This window comes from Acomys minous (assembly GCF_964271855.1).
Source record: "Acomys minous genome assembly, chromosome: 14".
NCBI lineage: Eukaryota > Metazoa > Chordata > Mammalia > Rodentia > Muridae > Acomys > Acomys minous.
In genome coordinates, this window is record NC_140496.1 from 63,289,485 (window position 1) to 63,315,828 (window position 26,344).

Here is a 26,344-nt window from a genome sequence, read left to right on the forward strand (position 1 = left end):
TTTTTAGGATAGCCTATTTCCACCTGGGGCCAGGCAGATTTACCTCCTAAACTGTGGAGTGTCTAGATAAGCTTTTTAGAGGCCCACGGAGAATGGCCAGTGACTCATCAGTGGCTCCTTGATGCATCTAAGACTCCTCAAAGGTTGCGATCCACTGCACGGTGTTGATCTACTAGGGACTCTTAGCACACTAGTGAAGTCTCAAAATGGAGCCGAATCTAGGGCGATGACTTTTCCCCCTTCTTTACGGAAGTCTCCTGAGGTGACTTTGGCCCCCCTAATCCCCCACATTTCCTCAGAGCTATACTAACCTGATTGATTGCTATTGGTGCTTGAGGCTAGTCTGGGATTGTCTGATTGGCCCTTTAACCTTTTAAAGGCCTTTAAACTGGACAATAAATCAGGTCTTTTGCTTGCTTGGTTAGCATAACAACAAGATACTATGGTTTTTTTTGTGGTTATTGTGAAGGGTGTTGTTTCCCTAATTCTTTTCTCAGCCCATTTGTCTTTTGTATACAGGAGGGATACTGATTTTTGGAGCTAATTTTGTATCTAGTCACTTTGCTGAAGGTGTGTATCAGCTGCAGGAGTTCCTTGGTGGAATTTTGGCAGGCACTTATGCTCCCCTTTAAGATTTGTAACAACCATGGGACCACTACTTTGCACTGAGTAAAAAAACTCTTGCAACCCAGGTGCAGAGCTAGGATAGAAAGTCAAATGACAGCGAGCACTTTCAGCCATGTGCATGTATGGGTCAGAGAGGTTGCTGGGTTATTCTGCATTGGAGGTAGCAATGGTGAGAGGGGAGGGGCATCATCATGACCTGCTCTAGGGCTCTGAAACACGGCTCCGGTGGTGCCAATCACCAGATTGTTCAGCCCGGGTCCACATAACTGCCATCTTCAGAGAAAGCGCTATTCACCCCTGGCTGGGGCATGGCCAACACCTCCATGGGAGAGGATTTATCTAGGCAGCAGCTGAGTGGCCTTCCCAGAAGGCACGTCCTGTAGTCTAAAGGCATGATGTACTGAAGGTAGTCCTATAACTACAGGCACCAGGTGGCAGTGCAGGCACCTGGGTGAGCCAGGGCTGCAGCGGGACTCAGGGTGTGGCTCTGGATACATGTGATGCAGTTCCCTAGGCTGTAGCAGCTCCCTGGGTTGCAGGTCATGCAGCTCCGTGGGCACAGTGTTGACTGGGCCCGGGCTGGCAGCATGCACCCGAACCTTCACCCACATCTCCATCTTGATGCATGTCCTCTGAGCTGGTGGGACGCAGTGGCCGGGGTGTGGGGCTGTAGTGGTCGCTGCACAGTTATATGGAGCAGATGGGCCCTGGGGCATGCACATCCTTGAGGCCACTAGGTGCTGAAGCCGAGGAGAAGGTGTCCTTATCTGTGGGCACAGTGCTGCCTTTGCCATTGGCGTTCTGTTGGCAGACAAACGCCTCTTCAGTTTTGGACCTGATCTTCCCTTTCTCATCCTCACTGCCAGTGTTGCAGTTGGCAATATCTTTGCCATAGCAGCAAGGGACTGGGACCGGATCACCATAAACTCTTTGCTTTTACTCAGGTTGAGAGATTTTCTGAAAAATTTCAGACTTACTTTCTTCACTCTGACTAGTAACCTAATCCAAGGGGGGCAATATCTCTCTGGAGCAAATATCCCCAAACATTGGGAAGGGCTGCAATGCATCATGGGTGAACTCTGCCCAGCTTTATTTAACCTCTGGAGCTATTTTCTACAGGCAAATCATATGGAGACAACTTCTCAATTTAGGGTTCCTCTTCCCAAATAACTGTAGCTTGTGTCCAGTTGACAAAATCTGGCCAGCATGCTACCATTCCCCACACAAAATGAAAACTTTCCTGAAACAGAGATGGATGCTAAATCTTCTTTTTATATCTATACATGCAGCGCCCGAAGATCTGGCTCAGGTCCCCCCTCCCCACCCCGCTTGGTCCTCCTCCTTTCTCCTACACAAAGGGAGGGTGCAGGGCAGCAGCCCAGGGGGAGCTGAGCCTCTGTGCAGGAGCCCTGGCTGCCATCCTCTTTGGCACAGCTCAGTAGGCAGGATCTTTCATTACATTGACGGATTTTTGTATATTGAGCCAATCCTGAATTCCTGGGATGAAACCTACTTGATCATGGTGGATCATGTTTTTGATGTGTTCTTAGATTAGATTCAGTTTCAAAGTGTTTTATTGAGTATATTGGAATCAATGTTCCTAAGGGAGATTGGTCGGAAATTCTCTTTTTTTTCTTCAGTCTTTGTGTGGTTTAGGTATCAGGGTGACTGTGACCTCATAGAATGAGTTAGCCAATGTTCCTTCTGTTTCTATTTTGTGGAATAGTTTGAGGAGTATTGATATGAGCTCTTCTTTGAAGGTCTGGTAGAATTTTGTTGAATCCACTGGCTCTGGGCTTTTTTTTTTTTTTTTTTTTTTTTTTTTTTTTTTGGTTGAGAGACTTGATGACTGCTTTTATTTCCTTAGGGGATATGGGACTATTTACTTTGTTTAACTGATTTTGATTCAACTTTAGTAAATGAAATTTATCAAGAAAATTGTCCATTTCATTTAGATTTTCAAATTTTGTGGCATATAGGCTTTTGAAGTAAGACCTAATAAATTTTTTTTTGCATTTTTCTCCTTTATTAAATTATTCTTGTTACATCTCAATGGTTATCCCATCCCTTCTATCCTCCCATTCTTCCCTTCCTCCCATTTTCCCCTTATTCCCCTCCCCTATGACTGTTCCTGAGAGGTATTACCTCCCCCTGTATATGTTCATAGGGTATCAAGTCTCTTCTTGGTAACCTGCTGTCCTTCCTCTGAGTGCCACCAGGTCTCCCCCTCCAGGGGACATGGTCAAAGGTGAGGCACCAGAGTATGTGAGAAAGTCATATCCCACTCTCCACTCTACTGTGGAGAGTGAAGACCTAATAAATCTTTGTATTTCCTCAGTATCTGTTGTTATGTCTCTCTTTTTGTTTCCAATTTTGTTGATTTGGATACTCTTTGTCTTTTAGTTCTTTTGGCTAGGGGTTTGTTTATCTTGTTGAAATTCTCAAAGTACCAGCTATTAGTTTCTTTGAATCTTCGAATTGTTTTCTTTGTTTCCAATTTATTGATTTCAGCCCTGAGTTTGATTATTTCCAGCCATCTACTCCTCTTTGGTAAATCTACTTTTCTTTTTGTTCTAGAGCTTTCAGATGTTCTGTTAAGTTGCTTGAATGAGATGTCTCCAATTTCTTTATGAAGGCAGTTAGTGCTATGAACTTTCCTCTTAATCGTGATTTCATTGTTTCTCATAAGTTTGGGTATGTTGTACCTTAATTTTTATTTAATTATAGGAAGTCTTTAATTTCTTTCTTTATTTCACCCCTGACCCAGTTGTCATTGAGTAGAGCATCAGTTTCCATGTGTGTATAGGCTTTTTGTTAATTCTATTGTTATTGAAATACAGCTTTAGTTCATGGTGGTCTGATAAGATGCAATGGATTATTTCAATTTTCTTGTATCTGTTGAAACTTGCTTTGTGACTTACTATATGGTCAATGTTGGAGAGGGTTCCTTGAGAGACAGAGAAGGTATATTCTTTTTTTGTTTGGGTTGAAAGTTCAGTAGATGTCTGTTAGGTCCATTGGATTCATGACATCTCTTAGTTTCATTATGTCTTTGTTTAATTTGTGTCTATATGATTTGTCAATTGGTGAGAGTGGGGTGTTAAAGTCTCCCACTATTAATGTGTGGTGTTCGATGTGTGATTAAGCTTTAGTCATGTTTCTTTTATGAATGTAAGTGCCTTGTATTTGGGGCATAGGTGTTCAGAATTGGGTTGTCATCCGGTGGAATTTTCCTTTGATGAGTATGAAGTGTCCTTTCTTCATCTCTTTTGATTAATTTTAGTTAAAGTCTATTTTATTAGATATTAGAACGGCTACTCCAGCTTTCTTCTTGGGTCTGTTTACTTGCAAAACTATTTTCCAGCCCTTTACTCTCAGGTAATGTCTAATTTTGTGGCTGAGGTATGTTTCCTGTATGTAGCAGAATGATGGGTCCTGATGGATCCATTCTGTTAGTCTGGGTCTTTTTATTGAAGAGTTGAGTCCATTGATGTTGAGAGATATTAGTGACCAGTGACTGTTAGAACCGTTTATTTTAGTGTTGATTGTGGAAATGTGTTTGTGTGGTTGTCTGATTTTGATTTTGCTGTAGCAAAGTCATTTATATCCTGCTTTTTTGGTGTAGTTAACCTTCTCAGGTTGGAGTTTTCCTTCTAGTAACTTCTGTAGTGATGGATAGATATTGTTTAGGTTTGGTTATGTTGTGAAATATCTTGTTTTATCCATCTATGGCGACTGAAAGATTTTCTGGATATAGTAGTCCTGACTGGCACCTGTGGTCTCTTAGGGTTTGTAAGATGTATTCCCAGACCCTTTTGGCTTTTATGGTCTCTGCAGAGAAATCAGGTGTGATTATGATAGGTTTGCCATTATATGTTACTTGGCCTTTCCCCTTGCAGCTTTTAATATATATATTTTTTTGCTTTTAATATTTTTTGTTTCTTTTGTACATTTAGTGTTTTGATTATTATGTGGCTGGAGGATTTTCTTTTCTGGTCTAATCTACTTAGTATTCTGTAGGCCTCTTGTATACTTATAGGCATCTCTTTCTTGAGATTGCTGTAATTTTCTTATGATTTTTTTTGAAAATATTTTCCAGACCTTAGAGCTAGGAATCTTCTCTTTCTTTGAATCCTGTAATTCTTAGGTTTCATATTTTCACGATGTCCTTGATTTCTTGGATGTTTTGTGTCAGGGATTTTTTAGATTTAATATTTTTCTTGACAGATGCATCAGTTTCTTCCATTGTGTCTTCTACACCTGAGAATCTTTCCTCCATTTCTGGTATTCTGTTGGTGACATTTACCTCTTTAATTATTTATTTATTTTTTAAAAAGATTTATTTATTTATTTATTTATTTAGTATACAGTGCACATTAGGTTACATTATAGATGTTGTGAGCCACCATGTGGTTGCTGGGAATTGAACTCAGGACCTCTGGAGAAGCAGTCAGTGCTCTTAACTGCTGAGCCATCTCTCCAGCCCCGACATTTGCCTCTTTAGCTCCTGCTTTCTTCCCTAAATTCTCTCTCTCCAGGATTTCCTCAGTTTGTGCTTTCCTTATTGTTTTCATTTCCATCTTCAGGTCTCGAATCGTTTTATTGAATTCCTTCATCTGTTTGTTTACACTTTCCTCTATTTCTTTATATGATTTGTTTAATTCCTTCACCTCTTTGTATTTTCCTGAAACTCTAACAGTGATTTATTCATTTCCTCTGTAAATGCCTCAAACTTTTTGATTTCTTGTATTTCTTTAAAGACTTTCTTTGTTTCTTTCATTATCATTTTCATAAATATGTATTTAATGTCTTTTTATTGTGTTTAAGTTGTGTTAGGGGATCCAGGGCTGCTTGCTATAGGATAACTGGGTTCTGAAGATGCCATATTTCTCTGGTTTTTGTTGGTTATGTTTTTATGCTGGCCTTTAGCCATCTATTGTCTATGGTGTTGGCCAGTAGATCCTGGTTCCTGCTGGAGTTCTTGGAGGGTGTGTGGGTAGAGCCCTGGACAGGAAGCTGGATGTTACTGAAGGTGTCCTCCTCAGATTGTTGGGAGTGGTCTTGGATTGGTGGGTGGTTCTCAGGGACTTGCTGGGGCCTCTCCTCAGCTGTATGAACCTGGGGGCCAAGTCAGCTCCTCAGGTGCCCAGGTATTGTTTTCTTGAGAAGGCCAGACCTGGAGTTTCCTGCCTTGCTATTGGCTGTCTTGCTTCAAGGTTAATGAGGTCCCATTGCCCAGCCACTCTACTCAGTCAATGTGCTCAGATACTATGGTCACTGAGTTGGGGAGCTCAAAATTGGATTTGCCTGCTTGGGTATCAGAAGGTATTCATTTCTCCACATGAAGGGTTGAGGCTATGGTATCTTGAACATAACCACCTGGTAGGTAACCACTTCATGGGATGCTGTGAAGTTGGGGCCAGAAGTTTAGTACCCAGAATGTCTCCGCATTGTGGCAGTGATAGTGGGCCCCTGAGCTGTGTGTCCCCTTCCAGGAAGCTAACCACTTCATGGGAGGATCTGAGATTGGGGCTGCAAGACATGGTACACGGGAAGTCTTCACAGCATATCAGTGATAGTGGGCACCTGTGATACAAGCTGCATGCCCCATTCTGGAAGGTAACCACGTCACAGGAGGATCTGAGTTGGGGGCCTGTGAGCTGTGGTGTCTGGAAAGTCTCTGCTGAGTGATAGTAGGCACCCACAGTTAGAGCTGCCCTGTCCATGTATCTGAAGGCCTGAAGCTGAGGCTGTGCTAGTGGGACCCCTGGAAGTTTTTCCAGGGTTTAGCTGGGTGACCTGGGGCTAGACCCAAGATTTTCTCACAGCGTAGGTTCTTCTCTCACTTGAGAAAGATAGCCATTTGGGGCTTTTGTGTCAACTATAAGCCTGTAAGTTTCTCTTCTCTCATTGCTGTCCTGCTGTTCAGTTATGGAGCATACTCAGCACCACTATTTTGGATCAACCTCCTGTATCTTGTCAGGCCATGATGGGTTAAAGCTGGACTTCTACAAAAAAAGAAAGAACAGAAAGCCTACAAACTCATGGAAACTGAAGACATTTTTACTCAATGACCACAGGGTCAAGGAAGAAATTAACATCTTTCTAGAGTTTAGTGAAAATGAGGACACATCACACTCAGACCCATGGGATAAAAGCAGTGTCAAAGAGGAAAGTTTATAGCACTAAGTGCCTTCATAAGGAAAATAGTGAGATCTCATACTAGCTAGCAACTAGCATACAGCATACCTGAAAGTCCTAGAATAATAAGAAAACATGTCAAAGAAGAGTAGATGGGCAGGAACTAATCAAACTCAGGCCTGAAACTAATGAGTTAGAAACAAATAGAACAATACCAAGAATAAATGAAACAAGGAATGTTTTTTTTTGAGAAAATGAACAAGGTAGACAAGCCCTTATCCAAATTAACTAAAAGGCAGAGAGAGAATATCCAAATTAACAAAATCAGAAATGAAAAGGAAGACATAACAACAGACACCAAGGAAATCCAAAGAATCATTAGGTTTTATTGAAAAACCTGCATTCCATAATATTAGAATGAAATGGATTTTTTTTGATACATACCACCAATTAAAGCTAAACCAGGGTCAGGTAAATAATGGAAATAGGCCTATAACTCCTAAGGAAATAGAAGCAGTCATTAAAAGTCTCCTAACCAAAAGAGGCTAGGCCCAGATGGTTTTAATGTATAATTCTACCAGGTCTTCAAAGAAAAGCTAATATAAATAGCTCCGGAAATTATTACACAAAATAGAAACAGTAGGAACAATACTAAATTAATTTTATGAGGCCATAGTCATTCTTATACTTAAACCACACAAAGACTCAATGAAGAAAGATAATTTTATATCAGTCTCCTTTATGAACATTGATGCAAGAACATTCAATAAAATATTTGCAAACTGAAACAAAGCACATCACAAACAACATCTACTATGGTCCAGTAGGATTCATACCAGAGATGCAGGGATTATTCAACATAAAAATTCTATCAATTTAATCCACCATTAAAAAAAACTGAGAGAACCCTCCCCCACATGATCATCTCATTAGATGCTGAAAAAGCCTTTGAAAAAATCCTACACCCCTTTATGATATAAGTCTTGGAGAGATCCGTGATACAAAGTACATATATAAACACAATAAGGGCAATATACAACAAGCCAACAACCAACATCAAATAAAATAGAGAGAAACTTAAGGCAAGTCCACTAAAATTAAGGACAAGAAAATACTGTGCACTCGCTCAATAGAGATTCAATATAGTACTTGAAGTTCTAGGTAGAGTAATAATACAGCGATAGGAAATCAAGGGGCTATAAATTGGAAAGGAAAAATCCAAAGTACCTTTATTTGCAGATGATATAATAAGTGTACATAAGTGACCCCCAAAATTCTACCAGAGAACTCCTATAGCTGATAAACACCTTCCTCAAATTGTCTGGATGCAAAATTAACTAAAAAACAGGGTGAGAAAGAAGTTAGGGAAAAATACATCTCTTAACAGCCACAAACAATAGAAAATATCTCAGGGTAACTCTAACCAAGCAAGTGAAAGACATGTATGACAAGAACTTCTAATCTTTGAAGAAATGAATTAAAAAAAAATCAGAGAATAGAAATATCTCCAATCCTCATGGATTGGTAAGATCAACATAGTGCAGACAGCTATCTTAATGAAAGTAATCTACAGATTCTACACAATTTCCATCAAAATTTCAACACAATTCTTTTCAGACCTTCAAAGAATATTACTCAGCTTCATTTGGAAGAACAAAAACCCCAGGAGAACTAAAACAGTTATAACTAAAACAGAATAACTAAAACAATAAAAGAACTCCTGCAAGAATCTTCACCCTGATCTCAAGCTATACTATAGAGCAACAGTAATAAAAATCTGCTTGGTACTGGCATAGAAATATACTGGTGGATCAATGGAATCAAATAGAAGAACCCATAGAAATAAACCCATACACCTACTGAAACTTGATTTTTTTTGACAAAACAGCCAAAAACCATACATTGGAAAAAGGGTAGCATCTTCAACACATGGTGCTATTATAACTGGATATCTGCATGTAGGAGAATGCAAAGAGATCCATGTTTATTATCCTGCACAAAACCCGAGTCCAAGTGGATCAAAGACCTCAACCTAAAACTGGATACACTGACTCTGTTAGAAGAGAGAGTGGGGGAATAGCCTTGAATGCTCTGTCACAAAAGGAAACTTCCTGAATGGAACAACAACATCTCAGGGAATAAGATCAACAATTAATAAGTAGGATCTCATGAAACTTAAAAGCTTCTGTAAGGCAAAGGATACCATAAAAAGCAGCCACCAGAAGGGGAAAGATTTTCACCAACTCAACATCTGACAGAGTGCTGACATCTGAAATATATAAAGAACTCAAGTAACTAGATATCAGCAAACAAAGCAACCCAATTAAAAAATGGGGTATAGATCTAAACAAAGAATTTTCAACAGAGGGCTCCCTAATGGCCGTGAAGCACTTAAAGAAATGGTCAAAACCCCTACTAATCAGAGAAATACAAATCAAAACAACTCTGAGATTCCAACTTATACCCGTTGAATGGCTAAGATCAAAAACTAAGATTACAAAAACAAACACACAATAACCTAAAGTGACAGCTCATTATGTCATGGATGTGGGGCAAGGGAGCACTCCTCCATTGCTGGTAGGAGTGCAAACTTGTATAATCACTTTGGAAATCAAATTTTCAGTTTCTCAGGAGCTTGAGACTAATTCTACATCAAGACACAGCTAAACTACTCCTGGACATATATCCAAAAGATGCTCCATCATGCCACAAGGACACTTGCTCAACTGTATTTGTCACAGACATGAGAACAAGTCATAAAGGCTTTGATTGACAAAATTCCAGAGACCCCCTGACTACCCAGCATGATCTCTAGATATTCAGAAAATCTGTTGAGGCTTTGTTTGACAAAGATCCAAAGATCTCTGGCTGATCACCTCTGCCCTTAAATATTATATATGGTTCAGGTGTATTTTTTTTCTAAAAACTGCTTTGAAATCTGCTGGTTTTTTCCTAAAACTGTCTTTCTCTTTATTTCTAGTACTAGTGAGATTCACACTGCAAAACTTCTTCCCACAGAGTATGTTGAAAGAAGGCATCTGGCCAAAGGCTTGAGACAATGAGAGTTTGACTGTGTGCAGCCAAGCAGAAACTGCTTTAAAGAAAGTTAGGACCTTGACATAACAATACCTGGCTAGATACTGTTAGCTGTAGAAAAGTTTCTTTAGAATCTGCTTTGAAAGCAATAGAAGGTGGGTTGGAACATCATGCTTTACATATATTTTACAATAGAGGATCTCTTGGCAACTTAGGCTTGGATAAAGATGAATAGCACACCTGTTGGTTTGGGACTGAGAGTAAGTCAAGGTTTTTCTTCATTAGAGAACATTTAGTTTCAAGCTATGACAATCATGTAAACAATGGTTTTAGCCCAGGGAGACTGATGATTAAACTTTCCCAAGTAATATTTAAGAAGTAATAATCATGTTATGCTGACCATTGCTTGGATATTGATTGATTTTTGCTGTATGCTTTATTGTAGGTTATATAGAACTGTTTTGCATTTCTTTTTAGATTGTTTTCTTGCTCTGTTGATTTTTAAATGCCCCATTGATTATAAAATATGAGAAAATAATGATGTAGTCTGTAATGAAAAAAAAAAAACCCCCGCTGAATTTCATTTTAAATAAAGTACTGGAGTTGGCCCAAGGAGGAAGGAATTTCCAAGAAAAATAAAGTTCTCTTGGTTACAAGATCTTTCAGATGATACTCATGAATGATTGGGCAAACATGGTCTATGCATACTCAAACCTGTTCTCCAGGGTAGAGAGGCTGGGATTGGGGTACCCTTTTTCCTATGGACCTTTGGATTAACTGCTGACCCTATTGTTTGGCTTTCAAATGAAGCAGTCTGGATCAAACAATGGCTGCTCAAATTTTAGTCCAAGAACAACTGCAACAGGGAAATTTTAAAAAATCTACAAGGCTATGGACTTCTGTTTTTGTTATAAAAAAGAAATCTATGTGGGAAATGGAGTTCCTTACAAGGTTTCAGAAAGGCGAATGCTACTATGGAAACAATGAGGCTTTACAGCCTGGATTGTCAACTCCCACAATGATTCCTCCTTGATACCAAGTGGCAGTAATTGATTTACAAGATTGATTTTTTTTTACTATTAAGCTTGCTGAACAGGATAGAAAAAGATTTGTTTGTAGCCTCCCTTAAATTAATTTATAAAGACCTTACCAAGATTTTCAGTGGAATGTTTTGCCTCAGGGTATGAAAAACACTGTGTTTTTGGTTTGTGGATGAAGCTTTGTTATCTATAAGGCAAAAACATCCCCTTGTCCTCATTATCCATGATATGATTGATATCTTATTGCCTCATCCTAATCATGATTATTTTATGCAAGCTTTGCAGGGAATGATCCTGGCTCTTGAAGCCTACCGACTTAAAATTTCTCCTGACAAAATTCAACTACAACCTTCTTTCAATTATCTAGGTAGAATTATCCAGACACAGTCTGTGATTCCTCAGCATCTACATTTGAATTTCTCACATCTGAAAACTTTAAATGACTTTCAAAAGGTGTTGGGAGAGATACATTGGGTTAGTCCTTTCTTAAAATTGGCTACTAAAGACTTAAAACGATTATTTAATAGTTTGAAAGGGCCTTCAGATCCAACTTCCCCTCATGAATTAATACCAGAGGGAAATTCTACTTTTGCAACTTGTACATCAAAAATTAAATAAACAGCAGTTACAGATAATTTCCCTTGCTTTGCCCTGGGAAATTTTGGTCTTGCCTATGTGATTTACACCTACTGGGGTCATTTGGCAGGAAAGTCCTTTAAAATGGGTCTGTTTGTCGGCTGCTCTAAGAACAGTTTTAGCTGCTTACAGTACCTTGGTTACTATGGTAATTATGAAAGCAAAGAAACAACGCAGAGAAATATTAGGAGCAGACCACTTTTTTTTTTCATTTTTTTGAGACAAGATTTCTTTGTGTAGCCTTGGCTATTACAGACTCCCTTTGTAGACCAGGCTGGCCTCGAGCTCACAAAGATCCACCTGCTTCTGCCTCCCAAATGTTGGGATTAAAGGCGTGTGCCACCACACCTGGCCCAGACTTCACTTTTATCTTAGTACCTTATAATAATGAACAGTTTGAGAGGTTTTAAAATATGTCAGAAGATAGACAATTGACATTTCATAATTATACAGGACAAATAAAGTTTCATCTTCCTCATCACCCTTTGGGGAAGTTTCTAAATTACAGGCTGTCACCTTCCCTATATTTTTCAGCAATAACTGATTTTTTTTTTTGCGCCATTACTGTCTTTACTGATATCTCAGCACAGGCATCCCAGTAGTAGTTACAGAGACCCAAAGAGTGAAAAAGCAGACTTCTTTTACTTTAGCTCAAAAGGTTGAGATTGCTGTTTCTATGTTTTCACATTGTCCTTTAATGTTTATACTGATTTTCAGTATGCTGCTTGACTTTTCTCAGTTATTGAAACTGCTGTTATTGATTATGGTAAGACTTAAATAAATGACCTCCTGCTTGAACTTCAGACTTTGGTATAGACAAGAGAGTTCCCATATTTTCTTACTCATCTGAAGGCTCATTTTTCCCTTTTGGGACCTCTGTCAGAAGGAAATCATTTGGCAGATGAAGCTACAAAATTGACTATGTCAAGACTCACCCCCACAGAACAAGCAAAGAATTCTCATGCCTTATATCATCAAAACTCTTCAGCATCAATTTCATTTGTGCAGAGAAGGGGCTCCACAAGTTGTTAAGCAGTGCCAGGCCTGTCCAATTCACCATCCAACCCAACAATTAGGTGTAAACACTCCGAGGCTTGAGGGCTGGAGATTTGTGCCAAATGGATGTTACATATAATCCTTCTTTCAGAAGAAACTCTTTTGTACATGTTTGTATAAATATGTATTCTCAAGTATGGAGAAGCCTTAAAGGATGTTATATAACACTTGTTTTATTGTTTTTCTTACTAAGAATGCATAAACATTTAAAAACAATAATGCCCCTGCTTATTTCCAATAAAGGTTTTGCTCACTTTTGTTCTACCTTTACTATTAAACATACCACAGGACAAGCCATCGTGGAGCGAGTACATCAGACTCTTAAAGCCCGACTAATGAAGTTGAAAAATGGTGATTTGTGTTATTATCCCCCACCTCATACTCTGGCACATTCCATCTTTGTTTTAAATTATTTAAACAAGGGAGGAGGTGGCTTAAGTGCCATGGAAAGACATTAGGGATGACAAACTGAAGATAAACCTAAAGCTATGTGCAAATATTTATTAACCTCACAATGGAAGGGGCCAGCTGTCTTCCTAACGAGTGGGAACAGGACAGATGAGGTGTGGGACACACAGAGGGAAACAGCACTGGGAGAGACAACTGGACTGGGGGGGCTTCTCTGGGATGAGCTAGAAACCCAGGACAGTGGAAACTCCCAGGAATCTACGAGAGTGATTCCACCTAAGACTCCTAGCAATGGCAGGTATGGAGCCTGAACAGGCCATCTCCTGTAACCAGGCAAGACTTCCAGTGGAGGGACTGGGACACCAGCCCAGCCACAAAACCTTAGACTAACAAATAGTCCTGCCTACAAAATGTGCAGGGGTAAAAGATAGAAATTGAGGGAAATGACTGGCTCTGCTTGATACCAGTGCCATGAGAGGGAGACCATTCCTGACACTATTAATGACATTCTGCTGTACTTGCAGACAGGATCCTAGCATTTACTGTCATTAGAGATGCTTCACCTAGCAACTGATGGAAACTGAAGCACATAACCACAGCCAAACACTAAGTGGAGCGTGGGAAATTTTGTGGAAGAGGGAAAGAAAGGATTGTAGGGGGTAGAGGGGTCAAGGGCACCACAAGAAAAGCTACAGTCAACTATCCTGGTCCCACGGTTCTTCATAGAGACTGAACTGCCAATCAGAGAGCATGCATGGGATGGACATAGCCCTTCTGTGCATACATAACAGTTATGCAGCTGGGTCTTCACATGGCACTCCTAAATCAGGAGCAGGTGTTGTCTCTGACTATGTTGCCTGCCTTTGGATCCCTTTCCCCTAGACAAGGGATGCCTCGTCCAGCCTCAGTAGGAGAAGATGCACCTAGTCCTACTGCAACTTGATATGGCAAGGCTGCTTGATATCCATGGAAGTCTTCCTCTTCTTTTGAGGAGAAGGAGAGGAAGGGTAGATGGGGGCGGGGAAGTTGAGGTGAGTTCAAGGGACTGGAGGGAGTGGAGGGAGGAAAAACTGTGATCAGGATGAAATAACTTATTTAGTAAAAAATATAAAAGAAGGCTTCAAACTTTGTTTCTTCTGTTACTTGTTATTTCTATAGCCAACAATGCTTTGTAGAGAGTCACATCATTTCACAAGCTGGTCAGTATCTTGTTCTGAATGCTGGCAAAGGCACTGACCAAGTGAGAGCGCAGGCAGGGATTGAAGTAATCAGAATCGAGGGGCTCATGCCTAGTCAGCGTGTGGTCTAATGGCTGGTAGGCATGGCATGCTATCAGAAGAAGGAGAATAAACGGTCATATTCCTCACTAGTGAGTACTAGTTACAAACTACAGATTTCCAGAGAACTTTCTCGGTAACACGCCATGACTGACACAGGAATGATGTTTGCTGCAATGTCGTTAGTTTGAGTAGGTACTTCAGTGAGAAAAGTCTGCTTAGATATATCTAAGATTTAGGAGGCAAGTAAATTACTGTAGAAGCTATTCCCTGCAGCTGAAATAAAAGGTTGAAGCTGGTAGACTGTGACTTTGATGTGCTCAAGCATCGTGTCCTAGCAATAACCTTCACTGGTTCACTGTTAGCATACAGCTTCTAGCTATTGTTCTGAGGAACTGATATTCATTCATTCGTTAATCTTCAGCCAAACTGGATGAATAGTGACTGTCACTTCACTCATTTTATTCATTTGGAAACAGACGTGGAAGGGAAGGTTACATGTGGCTATTTGGCACTGGTAGCTAAGACATTTCCCCCAGGAAGAAATGAACTATTTTTTCTGGAGCCAAAAGTCTCCACATTACTTGGGATGTGCCACATAGCTAATCTAGGCCAGCTGGTTGTGAGCCGGGATGAACGTATCTCTTCTGTCACCTCTCAGGGTTGTTTTCCAGAGACAGTAAGAGGGACCATCTTATTGACTGAATAGACCACACTTTCACAGAGACGTCACCATGGCTGTGTCTCCTCATGCTTTTACCATTGTTTATTTGTTTGTTTTTGAGACAGCTTCTTGTGTTGGCTGGGTTGTCCTTGATCTCAATTTGTGGCTAAGGATGACCTTAAAACCCTGATGGTATTGCTTCCACCTTCCAAATACTGTAGAATCACCATGTGCCATCATGCTTGCATAATATTTATTTTGCATACTCCCACGTTGCAGTTTTCAGCATTTGGATTTTTGCTCAATGGTCCCTATCCTCTCAGCTTAGAGAGTTTCCAACTGGAAAAGAAAATGGTTATTGTACTTTGTTTCAAGCCAAATTACGGAGGGTCGTGCTAAGTTTTCAAGTCACAGAGAAATAAAGCAAGGCAACCTGGTGGTCTGTCCCTGGAGTTAACACCTTTACCACTGTTACCACAAAGATCTGGCCTCAAGGTGGCAGAGGATGAATGACTTGGAAGGAAGCTTCTGTGACTGAGCAACCTTTGTGGACCAATGATTGTTTTAGCAGTAACTTTTCCCATGTTTCTTTCTTGAGACGATCATCTTCAGGTTATAGACCCCCTGAGGTCCACACAGTCCCAAGAACATGTTCCTTTTAACTCTCATTTATAAGTCGTTGAGGCCTGGTGAAGGAAGAGAGCCTTTAAGGAAATAGTAGACTTACAAAGAAAGGAATGTTAATCTTTATACTTGTTCAAAAGAAATGACCTCAGATTCTTTAGTTTGTATTTGAAGGTAAACAAAAATTTTAAGGAGCAAAAAAAAATATATATATCAAGAGGGAGAACATGGGTCACAGGCAGAGTTGAGGTGCTTCCTGATTAGCAAGTAGGGAGAGCTGATCTCCCAAAGCATACCTGTGTACCCACTGCCTCATCTTATCTCTCTTTTTTTTTAGTAATTCATTCATATTTTATCTCAATAATTATCCCATCCCTTGTATCCTCCCATTCCTCCATCCCTCCCGCTCTCCTCCTACTCCCCTTCCCTATGACTGTGACTGAGGGAGACCTCCTCCCCCTGAATGTGCTTATGGGGTATCAAGTCTCCTCTTGGTAGCCTGCTATCCTTCCTCTGAGTGCCACCAGGTCTCCCCATCAAGGGGACATGGTCAAATATGGAGCACCAGAGTTCATGTGAAAGTCAGTTCCCACTCTCCACTCAACTGTGGAGAATGTCCTGTCCACTGCCACTGCCTCCTCTTACGTGCTTTATCAGATTCTCCTTTGATTTAATTGCTTTAAAATGTTGATCTTGGAAGTGACCAGAAAGTTCAAGGCTATTTGAAGACTCAATATTGACAGGGAACAATGCTCTCTGGATTTCACTTTATTGGAAGAAAAGATTGGCCTTAAGCCCAGAAACAACTCATAAGTTCCATTATTGAGTAGACTATTATGTTAAAGATTTATGTGTAATTGATTTGATAGAGTTTTTTTTTTTCAAGACAGAATTTTTCTGTATAGCCTTGGCTGTCCTGGAACTTGTTTTGTAGATCAGGGTGGCCTCAAGCCCAGAGATCTGCCTGCCTCTGTTTCCTGGATGCTAAGATTCAAGCCATGTGTCATCACCTGGCTGAATTTGATAGTTTTATGTATAATTATTTGGTAGTGAAGCAATTTCTTGACCACTTCTTTCACTCTTTATAACTCTTTATCATTCAAGAATATTAGTTAACTTCACATTTCTTCATTTTTTTGAAGTAATTTATTTACTCATTGTAAAAATAAGGTCCCTCCTTAAGAAAATGTATCCTATCCTTTTTTTTGTCCAGAAATTTATTACCTCCTTACTTTCAATTATTTTCCTATTCATCTTCCTTTTCTCTCTTCTGACCTCTATATCTGAAGTGGGTCTATTCAGTCTTCTTCTCCTATTAATGATTCTTTCACAAGTAATGTTGGCTTCAGTATTCAGCATAATGCAACCTTCAGTCTGTAACTCTCATGGGTGATGACATTCTGTGGGTTTCCCCTTGAGATAATCTCTTCCTTCTACTTAGATCTCTGTGGACAACTTCAATATACTGTTCACTTAAGATCCCCTCACTTCTTTTTGGTACTTTTGTTATCTCTGTTTTCTATAACTCACTGATCATGCAGACTCATACCCATTGTGCTATTTCTGTGACCCCAGAGTCTCCTTTCTTCTCAGGGCCATCTGCTCCCTTACCTACCACTGCTCTCAGAGATGGTCACTGTGGAGGTTTACTCTAACTCCCCTCTTTGCTTTATAAATCACGTCTGTGTGTGGCCAAAATTTTCATGTAGCTGGAGGTTTGTTTGAATGACTTCTCACTGCTTCATAAAGGGAGGTGTTTCTCACTGTAATTGGACTCTCTAGTAATGTCTCCCCACACATTTTTGGTATCATCACATGTTAGTCCTTTTAGTATAAGTCATCTGTCCTAAATGACTCTATGCATGATAAAAAAAGACTCGTGTCTTTGTCCTTGTTGAGCCTGTTTAGAGCATAGAATAAGCCGTGTTCTCATATCCCTGTAGAAAGGCAGGTCACTGCTTCCACTGTTTCTTCTTTGATCATGACTACGAGGAGATATCATGTGCTTCATCTGCTTCTTTGGCTTCTGTCCTGTGAGCCATGTTCTCTATCTTGAATACCTCTTTTCTCTCTTAAAACCTCTGTTTACCTTAAAATACAAACTAATGAATCTGAGATTATTTTGAATAAACCGTGCAGATAGAATTACTTTCCTGGTGGGTCTGCCATTGGCTTATGGTCTCCTTTCCTTTACCAAGGCTCAAAACAAACAAACAAACAAACAAACAAAACACAAAACAAAAACCAACCCCCAAAAGAAAACAAAACTCCTTTTTTAAACTAATCACTTTACAGCCTGATACTAGCTCCCTGTCCCCTTCCCACCCACCCCTGACCTCATGTCCCCTCCTCCTTTCCCCCTCCTTCTTTTCAAAGGGGTATCAGCCCACCGTGACACCTTAAGTCACAGCAGGACTAAGTGCATCCTCTCCCACTGAGGCTAGATAAGGCAGTCTGGCTAGAGGAAGGAGATCAAAAGGCAGTGTACTGAGTCATAGACAACACATACTCCCATTATTAGGAGATCCACATGATGACCATGCTGCACATTTGTCACATATGTGTAGGAGGTCTAATTCCAGCCCCTGCAAGCTCTTCAGCTACACCACTCCTGGGTATATACCCAAAAGATGCTCCACCATACCACAAGGATGCTTGTTCAACTATGTCCATATCAGCTGTATTCATAATAGCCAGAAAGTGGAAACAACCTAGATGTCCCTCAACCAAAGAATGGATAGGAAAAATGTGGTACATTTATACAATGAAATAATACTCAGCTATTAAAAACAAGGAAATCTTGAAAATTTGCGGCAAATGCATGGAACTAGAAAAAAAAATCATCCCGAGTGAGATAACCCAGACCCAGAAAGACAAGTGTGGTATGTATTCACTTATAAATGGGCACTAGTAGGTTAATCATGCTACCTTCCACAGGTCTAAAGATGCCAAGGCGTGCCCAAGGGGGGGGGGATCCCCGACCCTCACTCAAAAGAGGAAATAAAATAGACATCTAAAGTAGAAGAAAGGAGAGACTTGCCTGGGAGAGGGGGAGAAGAGGGTAACAGGGTTGGGGATCAGGTGTGGGGAGAGCATGGCGGGAGAGGAGGACCAGGGGAAGAAAATAGGTGGGGGAGCATCTCTGGGACAGGGGAGGTTCCTGGGTGTGCCTACACTGCTAGTCCCAGTCCCCAGACTCCTAGCAGGGGAACTTAAAGTTTCCACCGACTGTAGCCAGTGGAGGGAGGGGGACAACAACCCACCCTTAAAACCTTTGACCCAAACTTTTTCCTGTTTACAAGAAATTTAAAGATAAAGATGGAGCAGAAATTGAGGGAATGACCAACCAATGACTGGCCCAACTTGAGACTCACCCCATAGGAGAGAGCCAACACTATTAATGATACTCTGTGAGCTTGCAGACAGGAACCTAGCATAACCTGCCTTCTGAGAGGCTTCATGTAGCAGCTGATGGAAATAGATGCAGAGTTCCACAGCCAAACAATAGGCTGAATCCTAGGAGTTTTGTGGAAGAGTGGGAGGAAGGTTTTAGGGATTCAGAGGGATAAAGAACACCACAATAAGACATACAGAGTAAACTAACCTGGGCCCATAGGAGTTTACAGAGACTGAAACCTTTTTTTTTAAATGGGTGAGTAAAAAGGATGAAGTGTGGAATCAGAGGAAAGGGCCATAAAGATGGAAGCTTTAGTCATTCCTACTTATAAACTTGAAACTACTTCTACCACCTGTTGGGTATGAGGAACAGGAAGGTTCCGTAGCTGAAGTTTGCAATTTTTTTTTTTTTGAGACAGGGTTTCTCTGTGTAGCCTTGGCCATCCTGGACTCACTTTGTAGACCAGGCTGGCCTCGAACTCACAGCGATCTGCCTGCCTCTGCCTCCGGAGTGCTGGGATTAAAGGCGTGCGCCACCACGCCCGGCAAGTTTGCAAATTTTTAAAGTAAAACAAAAATGCTACATTGCATGACAGTTTAAAACACGAAACAAAGTGTTTATAAAGAATCAAGACACTAATAGGCATTGTAAAAAAATAGCTATAGACTATTTACAAATGTGCTTTATCTTCAGTGGGACTAAAATTTCTTTAATAATGTCAGCCAAAGAGCCTGGCATGTTATTTATTCTCCCACAGTTTATATATCTCAGCAAAACCCTCTGAGCAGTATAAAAGTTACAATGTGATTAGATTCTATTTCTTTTAATTTTTCTGAGTGTTTTAAAATATTTTTATAATATTTCTTTTTAAACATATACATTTATATTATTACACATAAATAAAATAAACTACATACAGCAGGAAGAACCACAAAACAATCAGGAATTTACATTTTTTTTAGTGAATGATTATGGAAAAATAATGTGTTTGCCTAATACTTTTATATGAAAAACATTTTTACATATTTCAGGTAAAGAAAACAAAGAATTTCCAAAAACCCATATCCATTTGTAACTAAGCATCTAGTTATAGATTAACAAAATGTAAGCAAGCAAGGTAATTTTCTCAACCAGTTCTCTTTACTGTTAGGTTGCAATTGACCACTACAAAGAAGAAATCAATTATCTTAAAAAATAATCTCATAGAAATCTTAAAAGAATCACAAATATAAACTTTTTCAGAAAACCAGAGAAATTTAATTTACATTAAAACGCACAAGATTCTTCATCAATCACATTACTTCTGTGATATAGGTGACCTCATATTATACCCTGATAGGGGTTGAAGATGAACCTAAAGTTTTATATAAAAATAATCAGCCATTTCTACCTTCAATCCTCAAGGTGTACATCTACTTATTAATTTTTATTGAAAAAAATAAAAAGGAAGGAAGAAGAAATTGCTTCCTTCTGGGCTTTCAGTCAGATGTTATACTTTACAGCAAACATTGTAGGATATACCTATGCCACACCATGTATTCCGTAGTGTTAATTAATTGACTGATGGATGTCTCCAATAGATGAGATAATACTGGTGATTAGTGAACAAAACATTAATTGAGTTCAGGGGAAAGGTGACCATTGAGTAAGCCTTTAAATTATATCAGTTTCTTGACTTGAATTGTTCTTCACAGGGTCAGAAAAATGGTGTGAAGTAAGCAAGTATAACAAAAAACCTAGCAACCTAGGACTTGACTTAGGTTAGGCATCACACACACACAGACACACACACACACAGACACAGACACAGACACACACACACACACACAACCCTTTGAACGATAATGAGCTTTTGCTCCTGATACACTTATGTGCACATTCTGTCCACATATATCCCGTTCTAAACCATGTATCCAGCAACCGTTTAGAAACAGAACTCCTTCCTGCCTTATAGTATTAGCGTATTCCACTCTGAACAATGAGTATATTTCTCTTCACCTAGTGATCATTAAACTTGGACAGTTTCTATTCAAATGTATTCCCAGAACATCAGAGTATGGAAGGCAAAGCTGAACTGGTTTTGGGTAAATTTACAATAAGCCAAACTCCATCCTCAAAGTCAGTTTTTAAGGAAACTCCTCTATATACCACCACATGCGTATGTACATTGGGCATGTATAGGATTAAAATCAGATGTATTATGTGAAAAACATAGCTATCTGTCACTCAAAATACAGAACCACCAAAGCTAGGCCTATTAGCAACCAGGCTCACACTCTCTTGAACTTTATAAAAAGTAGTCTCAAACAATTATCAGGGCCTCTGAGAGTCTTCATTCTGATTGTCTGCTGTCAGTCTTGACAATGAATCCCTCTCTGCTCTATTGATTTGCTCTTGAATAAAGTTCTCTCACTACTTTGGAATCTATGTAGGCTTCTCATTTCATTCTTTGACATCAAGAACCTGGAAATATTGAGTCTAGACTTGGAACACCGGTAACAGGTAAAGATTCCTTATCTTGAGGTTTCCATGGCGGTGTCAGTCATGACTGGATGGTACAAGTGAAAAGCCAAAAATTGTTTCTTAAAGCTGGAATCAAGAGGAATGAGAGGGCGGAGCAGATGCTATCACGCTGGTGGATGAGACCCACAGCCCCAGCACATTTGTCACAGGGATCATCGCCCCAGGGTCTAGGAGAGGCTGAAGAGGGTGAGAAGAGTGGGGAAAGATCTGGAATGATGTCTCCCTCTTGAATCCAGCAGGTTATTGCTTTTGATGGGGTACTGATCAGCCCACTACTGTGGGCACTAGCCACTGAGACGACTTCCCCTTTGTGCAGAGAATGATGAGTGACAGCTGTTAGGACCCTACTGGGTCTATATCCCTTCTCTCCTGAACTGGAAACATGTAGGACTGTAGTATCAGGAGGATTTCCACGAGAGTCGCTGGTTTGATTGCCTCTGTTTTTGCCACTTGTCTTCCAGGCTGTGCGGATACTCGGACCCTGATCATTATCTTCCTGACTGAGGATGAAAAGGAGGCTAATGCTGGATAAGGCCATGGAGGGAGCAAGGAAGGTACATGGGGGCAACCCATGAGGAACTCTATACTCTGATGAGTCATCTTTATGTTGAGTCTAATTGGCATATGGATGGAATATATTACTACATATAGAGACTTATCAAGCATGAATTTTGGTGCTAAATAAGGAAAATGACAAAATATGGCAACTGATATCTATAGGGTACAGTAGAAATAAAGCTTTTTGTCACCTATCTACTCGTATGTGCACAGAATTCCCTCCAAGAAAAATAGCCCAGACCTTCAGGGTCAAATAGAGTCCATGTTCCGTTTTTAACTACAGACCTGCAGTAATTCAAGAAAAGATAGTCTTTGCAACAGATGCAGACCACTACAGAAAACCACAACCAGTCAAAACGTGGCCTTGTGGAACCCAGTCCCAGTGGATACATCTACAAAGCAATCCTGCACCTAAGGCTCAGGGGACATTGCAGAAGAGCCAGAGGACCAGGGAATTTTCTGTGAGATTGTATCTGTTTGCCATGTCAGAAGCCATGTCCATAAAATATCATCAGCATGATTGCCTAGGAGCCACATCCATACTGTCTCACCAGTGTGATTGTCCAAATGTGAGCTGAACACGGACAGTATCAACAAAGATGCCACATGGACAGAGAAAAACCCATGGGGACCCAACAGTATACAAAGAACGATGAGTAAAGCTAGTGGAAGGAAAGATGGCCCTACCAGGGAAGAGCACACAAATTGGTTGTTCAGCACCAAGCAGCCAGCCCTGAAAACATACAGTAACGTTACATGGTCTTGGCATGCGTACAAGTAATGTTATATGGTCTCAACAGGTTTTATTCGGGAATGTATATGTGTATCCATCCATCCATCCATCCATCCATCCATCCATCCATCCATCCATGTGATAACAAGGAAAAAAAGAGGCATGAATTTGAGGAGAGTTGGGAGGTGTGTATGGGAGGGGGAAAGGAGAAAGGTTTTAATTATATTCTCAAAAATGAAAACGAAAAGCTAAAGAGGCTTCTTTGGTGATCCCTGGTACTAGCCAACACCGGACATGTTAACTTCGTCTCTTATCTTGATTTTCTCTTGCCTCGTGAGGATTTATGAAAACCCAAATTTTCTGCCCGCATGTCACAATAAGCTTCTGCCTTCCTGTTGCCTTTCCCTATGGGTAGGACTTTCCCCACATGCTGGGCCTATGGCTCTGATTTTATTTTCGCTGCCCAGAATTTATTCCTAAAAACTGTTAAAATAACTCTATGCACAATACAATGTCCACCTCCGTATATACATGTACACATTTTGTAGATCTCTGGCTCTCACAATGGATATTTAATGATACAAGGCACTAAACTGGTATTTAATATAAGCATTAACAGTATGAGTTCTCTTTATCAGAGGGCAAGTGGAAATACAACAGATGTATTTATCATTTTCTGTCTTTATTAGGAATGTGTACAATATGGCCCATGCCTAGAAGTCTATTCAGCTTCAAACTCACCAGTTACTGACTATAGGTAGTTTCTCATTCTGAACTTTGGAAATTAATGAAAAATTAAATCATGATCTTGAAAAAGAACAAGGTGACCCTCTATCTACCATTTCTTGGGGACTCTGCTGACTCCTCTAAGCTTTTTTTCTAGCTCATCCCCACTCCTTTGCTTCAGCTGTTGTACTCCCTAACAATTCAGGCTATTACTGTTTCTCTTGGTTACCCATTGGAACCAGATTGTTAAACCCTATAGCTGAAGAAACTGCAACCTTTGGAGGCCACAGAGAAATCAACTTGGAATGAAGCTGGAAGCTTCCAGCTTTCATACTGTGCTGCACAGGCTGCTGGTGAAGAAAAGCCAATCACTGTACAAGGCTGTAGAGGATGTGTACTGTAACAACGTTCTGCCGGCTACAGTAGTGCCTGCCACTGCTGGTACAGTAGTGAAGTGACAGTTACGAGACTAACCAATAACTTTGTGCTTGGATTTGAGGTTTGTTCTACAGGAGGGAGTTTATGTCTGGCACTTTAAATCTAATCAAGTGCTGCTCCCCAAGACCAGCTGTAGGAACCTGAAAGAGGAGAGAAGACAGGTGGATCTGCAGTAGGGAGAATTGAGCAGATAGTGAAAGGATGGTTAAGGAAAACCAACCATTGGTTGAACAACTATCTAAAGGAACCAGTTGTTGAGGAGAGATTGAGAAACAGAGGGAAAAAAAATACTCAGAGACTCAGGCATACACAATACAAGTTGAAGGTCTTCAAGCCCAGGAGAAAATTTCTATCTGTCTCTGCCTCTATCTCACTTGCTGTCTGTCCGAATATCTCCTAGTGTGCTGTTGCTCATCTTTTCAATTTTTTCTTGCTTGCTATTACCCGTCTACTTATCTCTCTTGCCATTCCCCATCTATCCGTCCCTCTTGTTGTTCTCCATCTCTCTCTCTCTCTCTGTCTCTCTGTCTCTCTCTCTCTCTCTCTTTCTCTCTCTCTCTGTCAAGTCTGTTACTTGCTTTCCCTCTGTCCTTGGGCCAACCCCAGGATTTTATTGAAATGAAGTTCAAATTTTTTGTTACACATTACATCATAATTTTTTCATCGTTACAATTACTAGGGCAATCAGAAATCAGCAGAGTAACAAGGAAACACAAAAAGTTCTGTAACCTACAACAAAGCAACCAACAACAACAAAAAAATTAATCAATTTCCAAACCACAGTCAGCATAACCTGCTTTGTTATCTTTTAAACAATGTGGAGGAAAGTTTGATCATAAATTTCCCCGGGCTAAAGATGACAAGATGGTCATAGGAACATAGCTTGAGCTAAATGTTCCCTAAAGAAAAAACTTGACCTACTTTCAGTCCCAAACCAACATTTGTGCTATCCAAGCCTAGGCTAACTTGCCAAGGGTTCTTCTATTGTAAAATATCTGTAAAGCATGATATTCCAAGCCCACCTTCTAGTCCTCTCAAAGAAAATTATAAGGAAACATTTCTACAGGTAACAGTATCTAGCCAGGTACTGTTATGTGCAGGTCTTAACTTTCTTTCATGCAGACTCTGCCTGGGTGCTCACAGTTAGAGCAAAAACACTTTATCATTGTTTCAAGCCTTTGGCAAGATGTCTTCTTTCAACATTCTCTGTGGGAAAATTTTTTTCCTGTATGAATTTCCTAAGGGCTGAGAAACAAAGAGAAAAAACAGTTTTAGGAGAGATAGCAGATTTCTAAACAACATTACACCTGGACCATATTTAGGGGCAGTGGTAATCAGCTGGAGATCTTTGGAACTTTGTCAAGCGAAACCTCAACAGCTGCTCTGGATGTCTAGTGATCATGCTGTACAGTCAGAGGTCTCTGGAATTTTGTCAAGCATAGCCTTTATGACTTATCCCCATGTCTGTGACAATCAAGAGTTTGGAGAATCTGTTCTATTGTTTTGCAAAATGGAAATGGTGTCAAATTGCTTTCTAAAATTTATGTTTATAACCAGAAAAACATTTTGGCTAAAGTAGAAGTTTACTAGAAAGAATGGTAAATCAGAATAATTTCCCATTCATAAATTCTTTTTTAAAATTAATTAACTAATTAGTTGATTAATTCACTTTACATTCTGGTCATAGCCCCATCCCTCCTCACCTCTCTGTCCCACTCTCCTTTCCTTTCTCCCCTCTCCTATTCCTCAGAAAAGGGGAGCCCCACTTCCAATCCACCCCAATATATCAAGTTGCATCAGGACTAAGTGTGTCCTCTTACCCTGTGGCCTGGCAAGGCACTTCCGCAAGAGGGAAGTGATAAAAAAGCTGGCAACAGATTCCATGTCAGAGAAAGGGCCCAATCCTCTTCCTAGAGGATCCACAAAGCCTGAGATGCCCATCGGATACATGTTTGTAGGGAGCCTAGTTCCAGTTTATGCATGGTCCTTGGTTGATGTTTCAGTCTCCGCAAGTACCCTATAATTATAGCATGAAATCACTCTTAAGACCAGGTATAGGCAGGATGTTTAGGAAGCATCCCTCAAAGAGGAAAAATTCTTTAGGCACTGATTATGCATGTTGCCTGTGAAAGTTCCATGAAAGAAAGTGGCTTCAAAACAGCTAATAATTTCCAAGGGCTCTTAGTGTTTACTTTCCAATAAGAATATTCTTTTATTCCAGGCACAAAATGTCCACAAAATGAAACCTAACTTCAGTATATGAACAGGTGTTTGTCCACAATGGGAGCTGCCAAAAAAGCTATTAAGTTTAAAGGTCAATTCTAATGGTCTACATGCTCCTTCAAAGGAGACACGCGGTCCATACAGGGTGGGGAAGGTGATGACAGAGGTGAGAGATCTAAGCAGCCAAATCTGTGGGGGGGGGGGAGGGGGAGTCCTGTGAATTTAATGGTTAGTCAC

General features: G+C 40.2%; 1 protein-coding gene across 3 annotated transcripts in view; it reads left to right on the forward strand.

Annotated features, from left to right (window-relative positions):
• The window catches only part of LOC311583524 (acidic mammalian chitinase), an 80,888-nt gene that overhangs the window by 39,815 nt on the left and 14,729 nt on the right, over positions 1-26,344 (forward strand). For 2 of the 3 annotated variants that reach the window (XM_084757206.1, XM_084757209.1), the window contains exon 2: positions 21,891-21,983. The exons of the other annotated variant lie outside the window; for it this stretch is intronic. The gene's annotated coding sequence lies outside the window, so the exon portion shown is untranslated. The remainder of the gene's footprint in view (positions 1-21,890; positions 21,984-26,344) is intronic. 3 annotated transcript variants of the gene reach the window in all.